The following is a 22,923-nucleotide window of genomic DNA, read 5'->3' as shown; positions in this document are numbered from 1 at the left end:
TGGTTCTCTGTCCCGCCCGCCAGGGCGGAAACGACCGCCGGGCTGGAGACCTGGGTCTCCAGCCCTGCGGCCGTCAGTATACCGCCGGCGGTATTTGGACCCGGCTTACCGCCGTGGATTTCCTGCGGTTTGAACCGCCATGAAATCCATGGCGGTAAGCACTATCAGTGCCAGGGAATTCCTTCCCTGGCACTGATAGGGGTCTCCAACACCCCCCACCCCCACCCTGACTCCCTCACCTACACCCCCCACCACCCCTGCCACCCCCCAAAGGTGGCAGGGCCCCCCTCCCCACCCGACCCCCAACATAACATGACTGACACACACCCGACACGCATGCAGGCACCACCAACACACACACACACACCCCAACATACATGCCCACAGCCACACACACAGTCAGGCACGCACACCCACATTCAAACATACACGCACACATCCATACAGACATACCCACAGACATACACGCACTCATTCCCATACACACAACACCCCCACAAGCATACACTCACTCACACACACCCCCTACATACACACACGCACACTCCCATGCACGCACACAACACACAACACCCCCTCAACCCACTCCCCTAACGGACGATCGACTTACCTGTTCCGTCGATCCTCCGGGAGGGGACGGGAGCCATGGGGGCAGCTCCGCCGACACCGCCACGGCAACAGAACACCGCCACAGTGAATCACAGGACGTGATTCGCTGGGCGGTGTTCTGTTGGCGTGGCGGTGGAGGTGGAGCAACCTCCACTTCCCCGCCGCCCGCAAGTATGGCTGTTGGCGGCTCTCCGTCGGAATAACGACAGAGAGCAGCCAACAGTCATAATACGCCGAGCGGCAAACCGCCTGCACAGGCGGTCTTCCGCACGGCGGGCCCTCGGCGGTCTTGCAAAAAGACCGCCGAGGTCGTAATGACCACCTAAATGTTGTAATTATTTCAGCATGTTCTGGTCATATATAGCGAGGGTCTGACCTACTCGTTCGGAAACCCCCGAGGAGGTGACAAAACATTGATGACACCCATTGGTATCTATTGGCCACAATAACCACCGGCCTGGACGTGTCAGTGATGTGTTAAATGTACCATTCTGGACCCATTCATTAAGCTCACTAAAAGTTGCATTTGTGTACTTTTGCCAGTTATTAAATTTTGCAGGGGCAGGTATGCTGGGCATGTTTAATTCTCTGATTGTAGCTACGCCTAAACAACTGGTCTGCTGTACAGTTTCATTAAAAAAAATCATTTGAACAGGGATGAGACATGCTCTAAACAATGTTTCTCTACCCTTAGTTTGCCAATTTTTTGTTCCCCGAACACTTTTCAAATCAACATTTTTTTACCAATACTCATAACCTTCAATTGATAACCGGGAAACAAAGGAGTCTGAATATATAAATTTTGTGTTAGTCAACAACATTTGTTTATCCCTAGTTGGAGTTATCTTAAAATTATATGACTCAGCATTTTTTTGATGATGCCCAGAAAAATACTTAAATTTCTCAAAATAAGTTTTTGAACTCCCCTGTGGGGGAGTTGGGCAATGTTCCCATTGCGTATAATCAAATATCGTTTTTGGACTGCTCGCTTTATGTATGAAGTGGTGCCCATAATAATTATAGCAAAACATGTCACCATAATTGTCCTTAAACTGGTAAACATCCTCATTTTCATAGACAGTATAATATTGCAATTCTGTCATCATTGACTCAACTGTTTTCACATCCCAATCATCAGATACAATGCCTGGTATGACTATATCATTCATGGATAACTTTAGCACATACGTATTTGAATTATTTCCGTGGGACCGTATATATCAAACATTACTTTATCCCACACAATCCCATCTGGAATTGGAACTGCAGAAATGTTCACAAAGGACAAGTCTCTTCGAACCTTATGTGATGAAAAACGTGGTTTCAATACCTCCTCCACCTGTTCAACCGCTGATCTCTCGGCAAGAAAATGCCCATGTATTAACAGAAAAAAGGTAATAACAAACCCAATCCAAAGAAAAAAGGACAGGACAGTCAATGCAAGCCACAGATAGTTCCATGGAAAAATAAAATATGTATCTTTAAGCCAATGTATCAACTTACGTGGACCTGACAGGTCAGCAGTCGAAGAGGCAAACGAGTCCGATAGACCATTGTTGTTGTCGGCAAAGTAACCAGAGGCAGTTCGTGAAAAAGGCGTTGCCGTTGTCAATGGAGGAGTCGGTGTTTCCCGTGGTGGTACACTGTAAACAGCACCATCCGTCACTTTCGTAGTCATGGTGACTTGATCAAATGTTTCTAAGTTGCTCATTGTTAGTGGAACTAATGCAAAATCATCATCCACCCTCCCCAAGCTCGAAGAGGCAACAGTGTTGGTATAGACACTTGAAGCGGAACTTCTTCTCCAGTAGTGAGAGGGATTCGGGAACTACTGGATGTTCCTCTTGGTCGGCTGTGTAGAATCGGCCACATGTTGTAACTTGACATTGGCAATAGAAACAAAGCGATTTTCTTTGGCACCTGGCAACGGGGGTAGAATAACAGTTCTGGTTCCGTGCATCCCCAACACAGGGACTGGTGCTCGATAAGAAGGGCCAAATTCTTTTTTCACTGTGACCTTTTCACGCACAAGATCCGCAACCCTGGGAATCCAGCCGGTAGGTGTTACTGGCACATCCTTTATTCCTGTGGAGGCAGCACTTTTAGAAGAGTTATCTTCACAGAACTGCTGTAATTCCTGTAAAACAGTGACACGATCATTTATGTCAAAAGGTGTTTCCGCCGCCTCCACACCAGGACCATCAAGATCCAGAACAAACATTTGTGTTCCGAACAGGCACTCATATGAAGTACGACCCCCCAGGGACCTTCTAGGCAGGTTATTTAGTGCTCTCTGAATTCCATACAGGTGGGTTAGCCAACTACGACCCGTACCTATGACTCTGGCTGTTAAGGATTGGTTAAAATCGCAGTTTAATCGCTCCACAACAGAATTTCCCTTGGGATGAAATGGAGACGAGTACTGGAGCTGGACCCCCAACGAAGCCATGGTGTCCCTGAATGCCCTCGAGGCAAAAGCAGGGCCCTGGTCCGAATGGAACGCCGCAACTGCATATGTACCGACAAAGACTCGCAAATCTTTAATAACAGTCTGAGCGTCATCTGAGCGTTGTGGCCACACCCACACAAATCTGGAGCAAGAATCAACAGCGACTAGTATATATTTGTATGCACTATCCGGTGTTAATGCACCGCAATGACCCAGGTACACACATTGTAATGGTCTGTTTGAGATTAAGAGGGGTGTCTGCGGCGGGCACTTAGCCGTGGAAACTTTAATTTGTTGACAGATGTCACAACAAAGGACATACTGCTTAGTCTCTTTATAGAGACCAGGTCACCAATAACGGGCCTGCAAGTGTGAAATTGTAGCAGCCACACCAGCATGTGCAGATGCCACCCCCTCATGCACTGCTTTAATCAATTGTGGTCTTACATCTTTATTGGGGATGTCATGTACGCCTACGCCTGGAATTTTAACTTCAGCGTTCAGCATACTGCCCATCAAGTATTGATATTTATTAGGAAATCCTTTAGGATAAGGTGTACCATCAACCGTAGCTTTTATGGCAGCCATAATGTCTGTGTCTAGTTTGGAACTCGAACGAGTCACTGCAGCTACAGTGGCAACTGCCGACTTTGCGGCTTCATCAGCCAAAGTGTTTCCAGCAACGTATATTCCAATGCGCTGGTGTCCAAGTGTATGCACAACATGGACTTTGGGTAGCTTCTCTTTCAGGTCTGCTAAATTCCCCCACAGTAGTCTGTGTTTTATGGTGTTGCCTTTCGAATCTCTGAACCCATTCAAGCGCCAGTAATGCAGGTATTCATTAAAAGACTGGATGCAATAATAAGAATCCCAAACAATCAGTGTGAACTGTGTCGGATCTGTATGTTCTAGTGCCATTAGTAGAGCTTTTAGCTCAGCCAATTGTGCTGTACAATCCCCTAAGGTCTGTGTATAGGAATGTTGGGGACAGAATTTCTCCCCCTCCATATAACCGCTCACAACCGCACATGCAGCAGAATATTGATGTTTTGTTCCAATCGCTGGTTGCGCAGAGCCATCGGTGTACATGACTACTTGATATCGCTCTGTGGGCAATGTGTCAGCGGGAACTGGATATTCAACTTCTTCCTGAGTTTGTAACTTTGGGTCAAAAATGTAGTCTACATCAGTGGCTGTTGAAGACGTAGCCCATTGTATCCATCGTGGATGAAGTGCTTTTGCGTTCGGGACGCTAGCCTTAGTAACAGCCTCAAGGGATGGAATAGGAGAAACGACAATAATGCGTTTTCCTTGGGAAAGAGGTCTCTCTTTAATAACAGCCATCTGTACAGCAGTGAGAATTTTCTCAGTGGGAGTAAAGCGTTGTTCAGCAGCGGAATACAAATGTGATTTGTATGCAATCGGGACTGTCTCACCTTCATTAAATGTGACATAAGTAAACCCAATGGCCCCAGCTATCACCCTGATGACCAAATGCGTCTTATTGTCCCGTGTGTGTAAATGTTTTGCTGCTAGCATATCTGCCTGTAACTCTCGAAGAGTATGTGTATGTTCAATTGTCCAGAATTTTCTCGAAAAATCAGGATGTATCAATTCATATAAAGGTTTTATGCGTGTAGCATAATCAGGAATGTATGTTCTGCCAAAATTTTGAAAGCCCAACAATGATTGGAGTGTTTTAATTGTATTTGGTGGTTGCAATTGTGCACATTTTTCTAAAAATTGTGGCGCTAGGCTCTTCCCTTCATTCAACAGCTCATATTCAAGGAACAGGACGCTGAGGAAGGCAATTTTTGATTTTTTTAAGTTAAATTTGTAGCCAAGTTCGGCAAACCCTACAACAATGCGGGCTACCCGTCTTAAATCTTGTAGTAATTCATCATCCGTGAGATATTTATCATCCACATGTGACAATGCTTCAGGGTCCAACTCGTGTAAAATAGCAGTCACACAAGCTGAAAACAGTCCTGGGCTGTTCTTATACCCCTGAGGCAAACAACAGAACTTTTTCTGGGAGCCTAGTGCGCTAAAGCTTGTTAAGTCTCTGCTTTCAGGCGCTATATTCTGGCAGAAGAATCCATTTGAGATATCCAAAGTTGTTTTATATTCTTTCCGCACAATGTTGCTCATTAGTGCAGTGCTATGCAAATTTTGTATAGCATATGTACGTGTATGCCCGTTTAAATGTCTGTAGTCTAAGACTATTCTATATGAATGGTCCGGTTTAGCTACAGGGAATAAGGGATTATTAATCGGCGAGACACAGGGTTCAATTATCCCCTGGTATTCTAATTGTGTAAGTATTTCTCTCACCAGTGCCCTTGCTTCATGTTTTATGGGATAACGCAGTTGTGGCTTCGGTTCACCTTTAATGGGAATTACATGGTATGGAGAATCCCTGTCCCACCCAACGTGATTTCTATACAACGCTGGTGCTTGTGCGAGAGCCCATTCAATAGAATAGGACTCAGCGAGTTCCTGAGGAACAAGGGGCAAAAAGGAAGGTTTAATAACCTCCTCCCCAGCAGGGCAGGTGCGGACAAAATCAGGCGGCCAATCTTGTTCGGCTAGCAAAATGTAATATATCTTAACTACACGATCCCAGAAGTATGGTGCGTTCAATGTCTCCTTCCAATTGTAGAGTTACTCTATACACCCTATCGGGTTCGGAGACACGCATGTCTGCTGTTTCTACTTGTATGAAGTCATCAGTTGCTTTCACCTCCAGATGCTCTAGAAGATTCCGGCGAACTATTGTGACCTCTGCCGCGCTGTCTAGCAGTGCTGGAGCCCAGTTCTTGTTCTTCAAGAGAACCCTCTTCCTGAGCGGCATGTCTAACTGAGACTGCAGCCACTTTTTTCTTCTTAAACTGTTGTTTTTGTTGTACTGGTTTCTCTTCCTTCTTAACAGAAATATCCGAAGAGCGTTGTGATTCCTGTCTCAGTTTCACATACTCTGTTCTCTGCTTTGATCGACCACCTCTCTCATTTCTCTTTTCCGATGAGTCCTGAAAGGAACGAGATTGGCGTGTATCAGTATATTGATATCTATCAGCCGTTTTTATATTCTCTCTATTTCTAAAATTATACCTATTCTGTGGGATCTCCGTGAGTGGAGATTCTCCCCTTTCTTTTTTTGGTGTTTGTTGTTTTTTCTCCCAGGGCTTCTTATTAACCTCAGGTTTTTGCTTAGTATTCTCTTTATTAATTTTACCCTGAAATTGAGGTTTTTGTGGTCTAGCCCCTAGGCTATCTCGACTGATACTGGAATATGTTTCTGCTATTATTTTAGGCAGTTCCCGCTCCTGATCTTGTTGCGGAACGTCACGAAGATGCATGCGCACTGCAAGTGCAACTGCTTCCCCTTTAAGATTACTTAGGATAATTGAAGAAACTGTGGCAAAGTTGCCCATCAGTTGCATTCCTAAATCTAAGGCCTGGACAGGTTGGCTAGTGTCGGTGTACCGTGTGCCGTTGTATAGAGCGCTGCAAATACCGTGCCCCATGTATTACAGTGTTCCTCTGTAGGAACCATCCCAAAGGGCAAGCACATAGTTAATATTCTATGTTTATCCTGAGGCCCCGTATGGGGAAATACCGCCTCCAGCGTATTAATTTTTTGTGCCAGCCAAAATGGAGTCTCCTCTCGTTTTGCTGGGACTTTATCCATAATAGAGTGCACAGTCACTGGATTTATACCTGGTGTTACTGCATGTGGTTGTGCTGGAGCAGCACGCACTGGGTTTGTATTTAGTGTCTGCATCACAAACTGTACTAATCGTCTATATATTGCTATTAATTCAGTATATAAGCATCGAACCTCAGCCACCGCCATGTTCGCAAACGCAGGATGAGGTGTATATGTGGCCAATAAATGCCAGGTAGGACCTTCATTACTTAGTGGACCTAACCTTACTGGTAATACTGTATTGTATGGGGTAGGGCGCCGTCAAGCCAATTATTATGTTGTTGATAAGATAGAGGTATCTCTAAGTATGCGTACGCCCTGTACTGCCAAGGTGCGTTCGCAACTGTATATGTATGAAATGTATTTGTGTTCCCATCAACTGCTGGAAATGTGACCCAAGAATAGAACAGTTCTGTTCTATATGCTGCGTGAGCGTCCACCACAAATGTGACTGGACCTCCCTGTGCTGTAAAGTCCACGTGCCAATAAATGTGTCGTAAGTGGTTGTCTCATATTAAGAGCTATTTGTACAGCCTGGGGATTAGCCATTATAAAAGCACTAAAGGTTCAGAGAAGGCACACCAAGACGGGGTCTCTTTTCCTTTTAAGGTTCAAGCTTGAACAACCACCCGCTGTAAAATAGGGTTACCTATGCGGCGGTGGTGGAAATCCTCAGTACCACGGACGTCTCCGTATACGGAACTGGGGAGTCATTATATTATATGAGACCGAGATATACCGGTGGACCCGAAAATTAGAGCCTGACCAAACGTTGGCGGCACCATGTCGCGTAGGCTCTCATTATCCTAATAAGAGTACTGGATTTTGAGCGGCAAGATCGTTCACAGTGTGGGGGACTAAGTCGACCCACGATGAAGGACTTTGTCACTCTAAATCCGGGTTTTGCTCCGGCTAACTAGCAGTGCCTCGTCTCTCCCAAAGGGAAGAGACAATTGGGCAGCCGAGCGCATGACATCTTAGCACTTCCCAGGGAAGTCGTGGTCACTCAGGTCCCAACCGGTTCTCTCATTCACAGTACGGTCTCACATAGAAATGACAAAGGCAGTTTAAGTTTTAAAGATTGGTTTAATAAAATGACAGCATTTTTTATAGCAAAGCGTGAGCTGCAATAACCAGAACTACACAACACAGTAGGGTTAAAATAGTAACGATGAGAGTGAAGCACAAGAATAAAGCTATCATAGTGCCGCTAGGTTATGTTCTCTCTAAGTTATATTTCGAGCACAGCATGTGAAGCTGTAAGCCTGCCTTTCAGGTTCCCCCGGATGGACATCAACCCTCATACCTGAGCAAAGGCCTGCAATCTGCATCAGCATCTGCAACAGGGCAGTCAGCATCTAGTTGTAGTTTCCTGGCCGAAATCTCCCTCTGACTTGTACTAGGACTAGAAAGTGTTTTTATAACTAACACGCGGATGTTCTAAGAAAATTTCCCTATGTGAGGATGTGTATCTTCTACGAATACTGGAGACTAAACTTCTACTACGTTTACCGGCAATGTACCAGACTGCAGCCTTGACTGAAGCACAGGGTGATCAAGAATGCATTATTTGAGAACACAGGGGGTCATTCTGACCCTGGCGGCCGGTGGCCGCCAGGGCCACCGACCACGGGAGCACCGCCAACAGGCTGGCGGTGCTCCCACGAGCATTCTGACCACGGCGGTTCAGCCGCGGTCAGAAGCGGAAAGTCGGCGGTCTCCCGCCGACTTTCCGCTGCTCGGGGGAATCCTCCATGGCTGCGGAGCGCGCAGCCATGGGGATTCTGACACCCCCTACCGCCATCCTGTTCCTGGCGGGTCTCCTGCCAGGAACAGGATGGCGGTAGGGGGTGCCGCAGGGCCCCTGGGGGCCCCTGCAGTGCCCATGCCCATGGCATGGGCACTGCAGGGGCCCCCGTAAGAGGGCCCCGCAAAGTATTTCAGTGTCTGCCATGCAGACACTGAAATACGCGACGGGTGCAACTGCACCCGTCGCACCCCTGCAACTACGCCGGCTCAATTCTGAGCCGGCGTCCTCGTTGCAGGGGCATTTCCTCTGGGCCGGCGGGCGCTCTTTTGGAGAGCGCCCGCCGGCCCAGAGGAAATGTTAGAATGGCCGCCGCGGTCTTGTGACCGCGGTGCGGTCATTTGGCGGCGGAACCTTGGTGGACGGCCTCCGCCGTGCGCAAAGGTTAGAATCAGGCCCACAGTGCTGAAATAAGCTAAACAGTGTGATAGAAGGAAATTAAAACAAGACCGTAAAACTGGTTATTTGTAAAATAACAGTGCAAAGCTGAATAAAATGTATCTAGGGCAAAGTGCACAGCGGCCTAGTATGTTAAACTAACGTGAATGAAGCTATATTAAAAATGACTACACTACAAGGGGTAACGTAGGCATGTTTGGTATGGTTGTGATGGTGGTAAAAAATGCTGCTTACTGGTGTATTTTTTATTACTATTACAGAAATGCCACTTTTATAAAGTGAGCATTTCTCTCTGCTTATGACTCTGGTGTTTTGCAGCTTGACTCCAATCCACATCTGGGCAGAGTGACAGTTGGGCTTTGTGCATACTTTTTAGACAGCCTGTACACAGGGAGGGTGGAGGTGCCACAGAGGTGCATCTACATACTGAATAGTCTTCCTGGGCTGAGAGAAGGGAGAGGTGGGGCACACCTGCATTTGTAAAGGCTGTGCCCTAGCCTCACACAATAGGATTGTTTACCCCCCACTGATGTTTGGAGCCTGTGCTGCAGGAAAGAGGGGGCACTCCCAGAACCAGTTGTAACTGGTTGGAACATCCTCTCCCCCTCTTTGTAAAAGACATTGCAGAACTCACTATAAGTACAGTGGAATATTCCCCACAATTTAGACATGAAATGACTTACTTGGAACTGGATAAAGGACGCTGCTGAATAGGACTCACCAGGACCCACCTTGGACTGCTGCTGTTGTGCTGACCTGCGACCTGCTAGAACACTAGGAGGAACTGCCACCATCTGCTTCCCCTGTGCTGCCTGTTGTTGGGGCCTGCCAGCCCTGTGATTCCTCCCTTCTTCTGGCTCCAGGGGCAGGATGCTGTGTGCCCCTGACCCCTGTAACTCATCAGGCCGAAGAGTGCTGCTGGGATTCTCATGTAGCACCTGGTGAGCGCTTTTGCTGTGCCCCAGCGCTGGAGAGCGCTCCTTGCCATCAAGTTCACTCCTGCAACCCGGATCCATAGGACGTCATCTCCTCGCTGGAGAAGCGTGTTGCTGCTCGTAAAATCACTGCTGCGACCCCAACGTCATCCATTCCCAAAGCGCGTGTGACACGCTGTCCTCGGGACCCCTGGGGCACCATTCATTAAGCAAGAGGAGCGAGCTCGCTCCTTCCGTGCCTCTGGGGTGAAGCACGCTCTGAAGAGCACCCCCGGGGCACAAGCAAGCACCTACCTTAGTGCCTGCACACCACCGCGGCCCGGACGGGCCTGTCTGGAAGCCGGGCAGGGAAAGAAAACCTCGTCAGAGGTTCCTCTCCTCTCCAGGCCCCTCGCTATGCTGCTCAACAGGCTTGGAGGATCGGAAGCCTTATCGAAGGCTCCCTCCTTCCTTTAGGTCCCCTTCCCTTTTGGCCCCAGGAAGGGTCCGAGACCCGATCTTGAATGGCGGCCTCATCGGAGGCTCCCCACGCCACCGGGCTAATTTTCTTTTGGCATTGTGGTGCCCATCCCTTGTGAAAGGGCCAGTGGAGGCCCAGGGGGCCCCCCAGAAATCGCAGGCCCCAGGAGGGTCCCGATATTGAAACCAGAAGGGGTTGCATACCACCCCTCTCCCCCCAGAATCAACACGTGGCCCCCGCTTCGCGCCTAGGAGCGCCGGGGGCCCCCATAGTGATCTTCCTGGCACTGGAGGTGCCGTTTTCATCCTAAAACAGGTACTTTTTCACAGGCATAACATAGGCCCTCCTTAAAACCCTGGTGGTTGGTGATAAAGAGGCGGTAATACCGCCAACAGGCCGTCGGTAAAAAAAATAGAATTTTGACACCGGCGGAAACCGCCAACACAGACAGCCACTTTAACACACTGAATGCCACAGCGGTAGCAACAAGCACCACGGCGGTAACCGCCAACAGCCAGGCAGAAGATAATGTACCGCCCACAGTATTACAACAAGCCAATCCGCCAGCTTTTCTGAGGTGGTACCAACACCATCAAAAGCACGGCGGAAACAGTAAACAGAAGAGAAACGACTCACCTCTCAACACTCAAGGAACAACCACGACGCTATGGAGCCCGAACTGCAGATCTTCCCCATGCTGGTATACCTCCCCCTACACCAGGAACACGAACGGCGGTGAAGACGACCATGTTGAGTACTGCACCTATCACACAAGGGAGGGGGGGAGGAAAAAGAGAGTGACACACACACGCAACACCCCCACCCCCAACACCATACACACAAACAGATGCAATAACTTCACAAATACACCCCGTAACCCTCAGGAATAACACAAGGACAAAAGGAAGTGAGTAAAGCCAGTGTAATAATATAAATTTCGAGAAATACGTCCTGAAAACACAAAACAGTATCTACAATATATACAAATGGAAGGACAATGCCCAGTCCAAAATGTCCGTGGCCCACAGGGCCATAACACATATGCAGAGGCCACACTTGACTCCTGCCTCAATATGGAGAGAACACTGCTGGGGTATCAGGTCGAAGATACACAGGTGCCTCAGGGGGAAGGGAAAGGGGGGGCACCTCAGCCGGAAGATGGTAAAAAGCCACTGCTCCTGGAGGGGGCTACATGCCCTGTGTGATGTCCTGGGGAGTGCAAAGCCACAGTTTCTCTAGTGGGTGTTTTGCCCACTGCGTGGTCCTGTGGAGTGCAAAGCCACAGTCTCTCAAGTGGATGGCTTCTCCACTGGTTCTGGAGGGGGCTTTGTGCCCAGTGTGCTTCATCCTGGCAAGGAGGTGGTGAGTGGATGGCTTCTACACTGGTTCTGGAGGGGTTCTTGTGCCCAGTGTGCTTCATCCTGGCAAGGAGGGGGTGAATGGATGCCTTCTCCCACTGGTTCTGGAGGGGGCTTTGTGCCCAGTGTGCTTCATCCTAGCAAAGATGGGGTGAGTGGATTAGCTTCTCCACTGGTTCTGGAGGGGGCTTTGTGCCCAGTGTACTTCATCCTGGCAAGGAGGGGGTGAGTGGATGCCTTGTTCCACTGGTTCTGGAGGAGGCTTTGTGCCCAGCGATGCAGATCCTGGATGGTGCAAGGTCACAGTCTCTCACCTGGGTGTCACACCTACAGTTGTTGCAGGGGCCAGGACACACTACAGCCCATGTAGGCAGGAATACACACTGCCCGCCGGCGGTGATGGCTGCTCAGTGGTGGCAGTTGCGGTGCTGGCGGCAGTGCTGTCAGTGGTGGGCGGAGGCTCCAGCCCTTCCCCTGCAGCCTTGGGCGGCTGCCCACTGGGGCTGCTGCTGCTGGCAGTGGTGCTGCTGGCGGTGCAGGTGACGGTGCAGGTGGTGGTGCTGGCGACGGTGCAGGTGGTGGTGCTGTCAGTGGTGGGGATGGCTCCAGCCCTTCCCCTGCAGCCTTGGACGGCTGCCCACTGGGGCTGCTGCTGCTGGCAGTGGTGCAGGTGGTGGTGCTGTCAGTGGTGGAGGGAGCCTCCAACCCTTCCCTCACAGCCTCAGACAGCTGAAGTGCCATGGCTGGTGTTGTTTGCCCAGATGCTGCTCCAGCACCAGGCACCAGATCCATCCTGCCTGCGGCGTCTGTGCCTTTTTCCTTGCCCTTGGTAGCTGGTGTTCCCTTCCTGCCCTTGGCAGCTGGTGGTGCCTCCTTGCTTCTGCCAGCTGGTGTTCCCTTCCTGCCCTTGGTAGCTGGTGCTCCCTTTTTTTTTTCCCTTGCTAGCTGGTGGTGCCTCCTTGCCCTTACTAGCTGGTGGACCCTTCTTGCCCGTGGCAGCTGGTGCAGGCACACTGGCAGTGCTGACGGGTATCTCCTTGGAGCCTCTCACACCTGCAGTAGCTGCAGAAATTACAGTGGCCGTGGACTGTGTAGCTGAGGTGCTGGCATGGGTTCTGCATACCCTGGCACGAAGTGAAGGACGGGGGCAGAGGGGAAGGGAATAGGTCAAGGTTGGAGAGGAAAAGCCTTTTAGGGACACGGGGGCTGGAAGAGGGTGAAGGTTTGGGAGTGGAGGAAGAGGGAGTGGTTGTAGGAGGTGTCTGTCTGCTGTGTTTGGATGCAGGTGCATGGGCTGGATGCTGTCATTAGGTGGATGGCTGTTGGGTGTCTGAGTGCTTGTGTTTGTGTACTTTGGGAGAGGGACACAGACACAGTGGGAAGGACTCAGGGGACATGTGCATGGATGTGGGGGTGGTGACTGCCAGTGAGGGGCGTGTAGTGATAGGCATGATGATTATGGAGGTAGTGGATGAGGATTTAGTGCATGCAGGTGTGTGTGGAGATGTTAGTGGGAGGGAGGTGTACGAGGAGAAGGAGGGGGACACAGTAAAGGCAGTGGATGTTGGTGTGTCTGCATCTGGATGGTGTTTGTGTGAGTGCCTGTGGGATGAAGTGTGGTGCTTGTGTTTGCCTGAGCCACTTCTGTGAGTTGATTTGGGTGCATTCTGGTCTGAAGGTGTGCTTGGGATAGGCTGGGGTTGAGGGGATTGGAACTGGGTAGAGGAATTTGGAGGGGGGAGGCTAGAGACAGGGACAATGGCTGCCATCAGGGAGTTGGCCAGAGCCTGGAATGATCTCTGTTGGGCCGCCACGGCAGAGTGAATGCCCTCCAGGAATGCATTTGTTTGTTGCAAATGCCCTGCCAGCCCCTGGATGGCATTCAGTATGGTTGACTGCCCAACAGAGATGGATCTCAGGAGGCCAATAGCCTCCTCACTGAGGGCAGCAGGGCTGACTGGGGCAGGGCCTGAGGTGCCTGGGGCGAAGGAGATGCCCACCCTCCTGGGTGAGCGGGCACGGGAAACACGCTGAAGGGTGCTGGTAGGGCGGTGCTGGTACGGGGGTGGCGGCTGTACCTGTAGTTCGGGTGGGCACAGAGGTGTCCGCCACCACAGGGAGCTTCCATCGGAGGAGGTGTCGCTGTCTGAACTGTCCCCTCCAGTCTCTGCCAAGGTGCTCCCCTCACCCTCCGTCCCACTGGTGCCCTCACCGTAGGTAAATTCCGCCTCCTGGGCCATGTGGGATGCAGCTCTCTTCGTTGCCGGTGCCTCTGCTCCTCCGCCAGATGATGCTAATGCACACAAGGACAGGGTGACAAAACAAAAAGGGGGGGAGAGACAGAGGATACACTTGGTCAATGCCAGCAACAACACCACCATTGGCGTACACAGCACACACGGAACAGCCCTATGCACTAGGCCATGCACTACCAGTTACAATGCTAGTCACCAGGCTATGGGGTACAATGCCTAATGCCAATAGCAGCACACCTGAAACCCACAGGACCCTGCCCAGTAGTAGCTTCCCACTAGCATTTTTGGGGTTGAAGTGCATCTGAGCCTGCCCATAATGGAACCTACCCTACCATGTTCGTCCTGGTCTAGGGGCATCCACAGACCCACATCCCACACCCAGATAACACCTCAACACGCGCAATTTCATGATTCTGAAACTGTACTCACTCCCTTGTGGCTGCTGTGATGCCTTCAAGCGCCCATCCAACTCCGGATAGGCCACCGCCAGGATGCAGAACATCAGGGGGGTCAGGGTATGACAGGCACCCCTTCCTCATTTGGAGACCATCCCCAGCTTGGCCTCCGCTGTCTTCCTTGCCCAGTGGCGCAGGTCCTCCCACCGTTTGTGACAGTGGGTGCTCCGCCTGTCAAAGACCCCCAGGGTCCTCACTTTCTTGGCAATGGCACGCCAAATACCCTTTTTCTGATGGGCGCTGACCTGCAGAAAAAGATACATAAGAAAAGGTATTAGTCAGACCATACGGCCTGTTACACTCATGGCCCACCATATCCCTCCCATCCCCTTACGCACAGACATTGCCCACCATACATGCAGCACTCTGCCCAAGGCCCCTCAGCCACCCCCTCCCCCTACATGAGGCTTACACACACAGCACTCCATGCATTCATGCCCCAGGCATCATGCTCACAGTGTACTCACCTGTTGGTCTGGAGGACCATAAAGTAAATGGTACTGGGGTAGGACCGCATCCACTAGTCTCTCCAACTCCTCAGAAGTGAAGGCAGGGGCCCTTTCCCCAGACACTCGAGCCATGCTCACATCCAGAAACAGGTCACAGCAGCACTTGCAGTGTAGGTCCTCTCCTGTTCAAGGTCAGGTAGCAAGTGAGTGAACAGATAGAAATTGGTGGTCACGTCCGCGGCAGTGCGTACCGTCACCGCCGGCGTACATCACCATTGGCTCCTGGAACCCGTAGGCCCCAATGATAACCAATGAGGTAGTCAACCGCCTACCGCAACTGCGCACAACGTCAGCGGAATTACCTCATTTCCACTTGTCACTCCTCACAGGTCAGGCAGCCGCCATTTCATGGGGGAACCAGCCATGGCACCTAACTGCGTCACTAGCAGGCATAGGCACATCAATGGACCTACACGTTCACACACTGTTCCTGTAACAAAATGCAAGGCATTTTACTCAGAGGATATCTTTGAATATGACCATCGGCTCACCGTTTTTCCACCCTAGAGTTCAACCGCTGAGGATGAATAGGAGACATACTCTCGTGTACAGACTCCTGGTGGACCTGGCGACAATGGAGGACAGGCATATTATCTTAACCTACGGACTTGATGGGGCCACAATCCAAGAACTGTGTGCCCAATTGAAGCCAGACCTGATCTCAGCTATCCGCTACCCCACTGGTATCCCCCCTCTAGTGTAGGTCCTGTCAGTGCTCCATTTCTTGGCAAGTTGCCCCTTCCAAGCAACAGTGGCCATGGCGGCAGGGATGTCACAGCCTATTTTCTCAAACGTACTGACCAAAGTGTTGCCAACTTTGATGAAAGACATGCGCAGCTACATCGTATTCCCCCAGGTGGAGGATTTGGCCAAAGTGAAGGCTGACTTCTAAGCACTGGGACATATCCCCAACATCATTGGTGCTATTGATGGTACACATATTGCCTTTGTCCCGCCCCCCCACCCGGAGAAATGAACAGGTGTTCAGAAATCGAATGAACTTACACTCTCTGAATAAGCAGATAGTGTGCCTGGCGGACCAGTACATCTCCCATGTTAATGCAAAGTATCCTGGGTCTGTGCATGATGCCTTTATCTTGAGGAATAGCAGCATTCCATATGTGATGTCAACTCCAGAGGCCCAGGGTGTGGCTAATAGGTGAGCCCATAGTCCCCACCCAGTGTCTGTTGGTATATGGGTGTGGGGTTGGCCCTAAGGGTGAGGGTCTGGCTAACAGGTATCCCTCGATATTTACAGGTGACTCTGGTTACCCCAACCAGTAAGGAATGTCAGGACAAGGGCAGAGGAATGTAACAATGAGGAACATGGGCAAACAAGGAGGATCATTGAGCTCACCTTTGGCCTCCTGAAGGCCAGATTCCAGTGCCTCCATCTGACAGGTGGATCCCTGTACTACTCACCCAAGAAGGTGTGCCAGATCATCGCTGCATGTTGCATGTTGCACAACCTGGCTTTGAGACGCCAGGTGCCTTTTCTGCAGGAGGATGAGGCTGGAGATGGTCGTGTGGCAGCGGTAGAGCCTGTGTATAGTGACGAAGAGGAGGCAGAGGAAGAGGGTGTGGACAACAGAACAACTATAATTCAACAGTACTTCCAGTGACATACAGGTAAGACACTGTAACTTCACCTTACATTGCATTTTTGTGTTGGACATTGCACATGGCAGCCTGATTTTCCAAATTGAATTGCCACTTACTGTACTCTTTGGCATCTCTATTTTCAGATATCTGTGCCCCACTCTGGCTCCTGGTGTGTTTACTGCTGCCCACTACAGGTCATACTTATGTATACATAACTGTACAGTTGAATTGCAATGTTTACAGCTTGTTAAAGGAATACATATTTCAATCAATTGGCACACTCCATACTTGTATTTGTTCCAAGGGTGTTTATTTATGTGCTAATAAGTGAAGAGGGTATTGCAATGGGCTGGGTTGCTGATGGAGGAAAGTCCAGGATACAGTCCAGTCTATTGCTATCACAGGAGCATTGTCCAAGGGGGCATAGGAAGTGGAGCAATGGCAGTTCAAGGTGGACAGGGTGACATAGTGGGACACAGGGGTGGCATTCAGGGGAGTCTTATTTCCTGGCGCGGGTCTTGGCAATGTTCTCTGGCTTCTGCCTGGATCGCAGGGACCTTTTGCGTGGTGGTTCTCCTTCTGCAGGGGGAGGGGTGCTGGTGGCCTGTTGTTCCTGTGGCGGGGCCTCCTGTCCACTAGCGTCAGCAGAGGTGGAAGGCTGTTCATCGGTGTGGCTAGTGTCAGGGGCCTGTTGGTGTGCCACTGCCTCCCTCATGGTGTTGGTCATGTCTGCCAGCACCCCTGCAATGGTGACCAGGGTGGTGTGGATGTCCCTCAGGTCCTCCCTGATCCCCAGGTACTGTCCCTCCTGCAGCCGCTGGATCTCCTGCAACTAGGCCAGTATCTGGCCCATGGTCTCCTGGGAATGGTGGTATGCTCCCAGGATGTCGGTGAGTGCCTTGTGGAGAGTCGGTTCCCTAGGCCTGTCCTCCCCCTGTCACACAGCAGTCCTCCCAGCTTCCCTGTTGTCCTGTGCCTCTGTCCCCTGAACCATGTGCCCACTGCCACTGACCCCAGGTCCCTGATAGTCCTGTGTATGTGGGGTTGCCTGGGGTCCCTGTAGTGGTGGACACACTGCTGATTGACGTGTCCTGGGGACAGAGGGATGGGCCCACTGGTTGGGTGCTGTGGTGGTGTTTCCTGAGGGGGGAGGCTCTGTGGTGGTATGGGACTGTGCCTGGGTCACCGACTGTCTAGAGGTTCCTGATGGGCCAGGTTGGTCATTCAGATCCAGGAGTGCAGAGCTGCTGTCATCACTGTGGGCCTCTTTGGGGGGGGACTGGATGTTGCTGGCACCTCCTCTCCAGTGACATTGTGTGGGGGTCCTGTGGGTATGTGAAAGCAGTGTTATTGTTACTGCGTGTGATATCTTGTGCATGGGTATGTTTCCCCCTATGGTTGTTATTACCAAGGCAGCTTTGGCTTGTGTGAGTTGTGATTTGGTTGGCTAAGTGATTGTCTGTGGTGTGCATGCTGTGGTGATGGGTGTCCATGCAGGGCTGTGAGTGGTGTCCATTCATTGGTGGTGCATGCAGTGCTGGTTACTGGGATGGGTGGGTTGTGATGGTGGAATATATGTGAGGTGGTGGGGTGATGGGGGTGAGGTTAGGGGTGAGGGTATGTGATGGCATGCAAGTAGGGGGGTGAAAGTAGTAAAGATTTGACTTACCAGAGTCTAGTCCTCCTGCTGCTCCTGGCCCTCAGGATGCAGTATTGCCAAGACTTGCTCCTCCCATGTTGTTAGTTGTGGGGGGGAGGTGGGGGTCTGCCGCCAGTCTTCTGTACAGCTACGGGGGAACGCACCTTCCCCTGTAGGTCATTCCACTTCTTCCTGATGGCATCCCTTGTTCTGGGGTGCTGTCCCACAGCGTTGACCCTGTCCACCACTCTCAGCCATAGCTCCATCTTCCTAGAAATGGACGTCTGCTGCACCAGTGATCCAAATAGCTGTAGCTTTACCCGGTTGATCTCCTCCACCATGACCCTTAGCTCCTCCTCTGAGAACCTGGGGTGTCTTTGTGGTGCCATGGGTGTAGTGTGAGTGGTGTGTGTGAGTGTGTGTGGGGTGATGTGTTGTGGTGTGTGCTGTGAGGTGCGTGGATGGTATATGGGTGATGGTGTTTTGTGGTTCTGGTTCTGTGGGTGCTCCTGGTGTGTCTCTCTCTCTCTATTGTAAATTGTTTGTAGTGGTAAAGGGTTGTGGGTATTGTGGGGGTGTGTTTTATAGTGGTTTGTGGGTGTGGGTGTGGTGTGTGTATGTGTGTCAGGTGTGTGTAGTTTGGATTGTCCAATGTGGTGTTGTTTTGTTAGGTTGTGTGTATTTTGAGTACGGCGGTATGGACTGCCAATGGTTTACCGCGGTTGAATGTCCGCCGAGGTGATTTGTGGGTCATAATGCTGTGGGTGTATTTCTGTTGGCGTAACGGTGTGAGTTTTGGTGCCGTCATTTTATCACTGACCTTTGGGCTGGCAGACTTGCGTGTGTGTCTGTATAGTGATTTCTATGTGTGGGTCATAATACGCGTAGCGGTATACCGCTGCGGTTGCGGTATGTTGGCGGCAGTCAGCATGGTGGTAAGCGGCACTTACCGCCAATGTCATAATGAGGGCCATAATTCTTATTTTCCTATTCTGGACTGGAATTGTTATACTAACCTGTTTTGATGATGTCACATATATGTGTTGATGTTCCTATTATGGGCAGGACATGCTGATATATGTGTTTATGACTTGCCATAGGTTCTCTAATGTTCCTTTTATGGATATTTATGATGTGTTCATGACAAGTACATATATTTCTTTATTGTGATTCCTGACTACTGCTTATGTTGCATAATCCTGAGTACTTAAATGTTCTAATGTGACAACTGCTTATTCTTGCAGAGTATTAGAAACTTGTGTAACATTCTGACAACTGTTAAGGTAGCAGGGTATTACTCACATGTAATGTTTGCTCTAATTATGTTTGTGCAATACAGTTTATTTTTACATAGCTCAGTGTTGTGTTTACTTTGTGTTGCATATATTGCGTCACGTGTTGCGTGTGCTGTGCGAACACTTTACACATTGCGTCTGGGTTAGGCCTGACTGCCCGTGCCAAGCTACCAAGGGGGTGAGCAGGGGTTATCTTGGACGTGTAACTCCCTTGCCCTGACTAGAGTGAGTGGGTTCTGCCTGGCTTAGGTGCATACCCTAGCCAACCAGAACCCCCATTTCTAACATTGGTTGTCAGCAGTGAGGATAGGACTTGCGCTTGCAGAGTACCATTGTGACTCATTTTTGCACCACAAATTGCACTTAGACCATTACATGTTCTAATTCTCTTTTTTTAAATTACTCTCTTGTTCTCTCAAACTAATCTTTTTTTTTTTACTCCTGTGTTGTATACTTGCACTTTGGACTCAGGTTGTTTTACGCTGTGTTGTGCTCTCATCAAAATGGAGTCTACCTTTGACATAGAAGACTTATGGTTTTACACTCTAAAAGAGTTGAAGATATTTTACAGGGAGAGAGGGACATCTGTTATGTGTGGAGAATCCAATATAATGGCCCTCAGGAGAGCACTGTATTATTTTGAGCGGGCACACGTGGAAGCAACAGAAGAGGAGACCCAAGGGGGGGATAGTTCTGAAGGAGACCCTGTAGAGACCCCAGAGAGTAGTGAGGACTCTGAGAAGGAGGGTCCCCAGTCCACACCCCAGGGGGACAGTGACCCCAGAGAGTTAGGGAGAAGATGACTGGCCAGGGACGCCAGTTGAAAGAGAGGGCCCCATAAATAGGGAGTCCCTCACTGGGTCCTTACTTAGCAGCAACGCCACCTCCCATTCCCTGTCACCTAAGGAGCTCAGAGATAGGTGGGAAGAGAGGAACCTGAGGCTTCAGCTAGCTGGGCTGGCTGTAGAAGAGAGACGGGCTGAGGTGGAAAAGACCTTAGTTCAGGAGAGGATGGTAGAGGCTGAAAGGGCTTTTGCCAGGGAAAGACTCGCTCTAGAGCGCAGTCTGAGAAATCTGGACTCACCAGCACTGCGGGTGGAGTCCAGTGGTGGCAGCATTGATTGTGGTGTTAGGCACAATCCTTACCTACCCACAGACTTGGTACCTGGGTTCAAGGAGGGGGGCGACATACGTCAGTGGCTGAGGGAGTATGGGGAAGCTCTAGTTCCACACCAGATTCCTGAGTGGGATCAGGGAGCTGTCCTAGGGAGCTATATTCCTGAGGTGGAAAGGAATGCCCTACTGGCCCCAGAAGGGGGTGACAGGCAGGGGTATCCCCACATCAAAAAGGCCCTTATAGAAAAGTATGGTCTCACCTATGAAGACTACAGGTTGAGGTTCAGAGGCAGCAAGAAGCGGTCTCACCAGTCTTGGGACGATTTCATAGGGAATTGTTGCAAAGCACTAGAAGGATGCAAACCACTTATGAAGGGCTGTTTAATCTCATTATAAGGGAGCACATGTTCTGTTGCTGTTTTTTAGAGCTACGCCAACACCTGTCACACTGTGAGTTCTCTGACCCTAGGGAGCTTGCAAAAGAGGCTGGCTTAGTGCCAGAGAAACTGGTCAGGCATCAAGGGCCATCTTAGGTTCACCCCAGCAAGGGGTGGGGAAGGTTCTGGGTAATCCAGGCCAAGTTCTCAAAGGGGAGGGTGCAGAATCTAGAGGAACCTGTCTTCTTACGCATGTCTTGGAAGGCACCCAAAAGGGGCCCAAAGGTGGAAATTCAACCAACTCTGACAAAATCCAGCGTGGGGACTGGATCATGCCCCTGCAGTTGTGGGCCAGGGTCCTGGTTCTGTCGCCCCAAGCAGGGAAGTCCATCAAGGTACTGATTGGTCCCCCTGGCTTTAGGCTGGTAGGGGGTCATGTTGGACATGGCCCTTTTACAGGGTCATTCCCCAGACTTTTTGCCTTTTTTCCTCCTTATTTTTCTGACCTTTGTTGGCTGATGTTATGACTCTGAGCACTTTTTCACTGCTTATCAGTGCTAAAGTGCATGTGCTCTCCCTTGTAAAATTGGTATGATTGGCTTATACCTAATTGGCATATTTAATTTACCTATAAATCCCTTGTAAAGTGGTATCCCTATACCCAGGGCCTGTAAACTAAATGCTACAACACTAGAGCAGTTTCAGGTATCATTGTGATTAATGGTGAGTTTGCCCAGTTTTTCTTTTTTGGCCCATTTTGAGATCGTGGTGGGCAGTACCTTCCCTGTGCTGTCCTATATGTTTACCAATTAGTCATTCCTACAATGTTGTTATCTAACGCGTCTATGTCCTGGAATGTTGTATGAGAGTATCATAGGTTCCAAGAGGGGAGTGATAATGCTCAAGGAAATCTACTATCCTTGTTTTTGTTAATCAAGAGGTGTATTTCCCTTTATTTACATTCACTCCTCTTCCTTACACTACTTGATGTTGCATGTTTAACTACATGAAATTTGTTTTTTCAGTGTACAACATGGCTGATATGAAACATAACCAATTCTCTCCAATTGTAGGGGGTGTAAAGATTTCACAGACGCCACTTCCGATAAGAAGTAAATGGAGGTTGAGATGGATTTTTGTCCTAGCTCTTTTGGTTAGGTTTCACCGTAGACAGTTATGTTTTGGTTTAGTGACCCGATAGATGAACATCTAATTTAGTGTCCTTTCATAATCCTTTTAGTACGGATGAGAGAATTGACGTAGTCTTGAAATAACGGTGAGGAGATGGAAGACTGTCATAATGTCCTCTGGTATATCATGTATCAATTTGTTTGATATTTAGCACACAATATATAATCTTAGGATTCTTATACATGATGTTTTGTTTAAGGTGTCTCCTTCAAAACTGCGGTCCTGATGATGACCCGGTTCTGATTAACTTGGCATTTGGGGTCGTAAAGTGGACAATATTTAAATTGTGGTCTGTTTTTAAAGTTGAGTGATTTGAATGTGGATTGTGATAATCAAGAAGCGAGTATCTCTAAAAGCATCATACCATCCCTTTCAGTAACATGTATATATTATTGTAAAGAGCACCAGTGCACTATTTACTCACCTTGTCATTTTGCATTTGCACTGCGCCATCACCTAATAGGAGCACCTTTATGCAATATTAGTTATTATGTGATTTTGAGATTAATTTGTTTGAATTCAAATAAATTATATTGAATTTATAAATAATCCTTAACTTTGAGAAGGGTTCCTTAAGAAACCTAATTGTTATGGAAGTCAAGAGCTACACTTCTTCTGTGGGGACCATTTGTGCCTTAATTTTGCAACACTAGAGACTGTCAGATACAGTAGCGGCCATGCAATGTGGAGTAGCGGCAGGGTGAGCACCCACGCACACACGCTCTACTACACGTGCACACACTTACTCAGAGCCATCC

The sequence above is a fragment of the Pleurodeles waltl genome, chromosome 3_1 (assembly GCF_031143425.1).
Source record: "Pleurodeles waltl isolate 20211129_DDA chromosome 3_1, aPleWal1.hap1.20221129, whole genome shotgun sequence".
In the NCBI taxonomy this organism is placed as follows: domain Eukaryota; kingdom Metazoa; phylum Chordata; class Amphibia; order Caudata; family Salamandridae; genus Pleurodeles; species Pleurodeles waltl.
The sequence above is the reverse complement of the archived record's forward strand: the minus strand, read 5'-3'. Positions refer to the sequence as shown.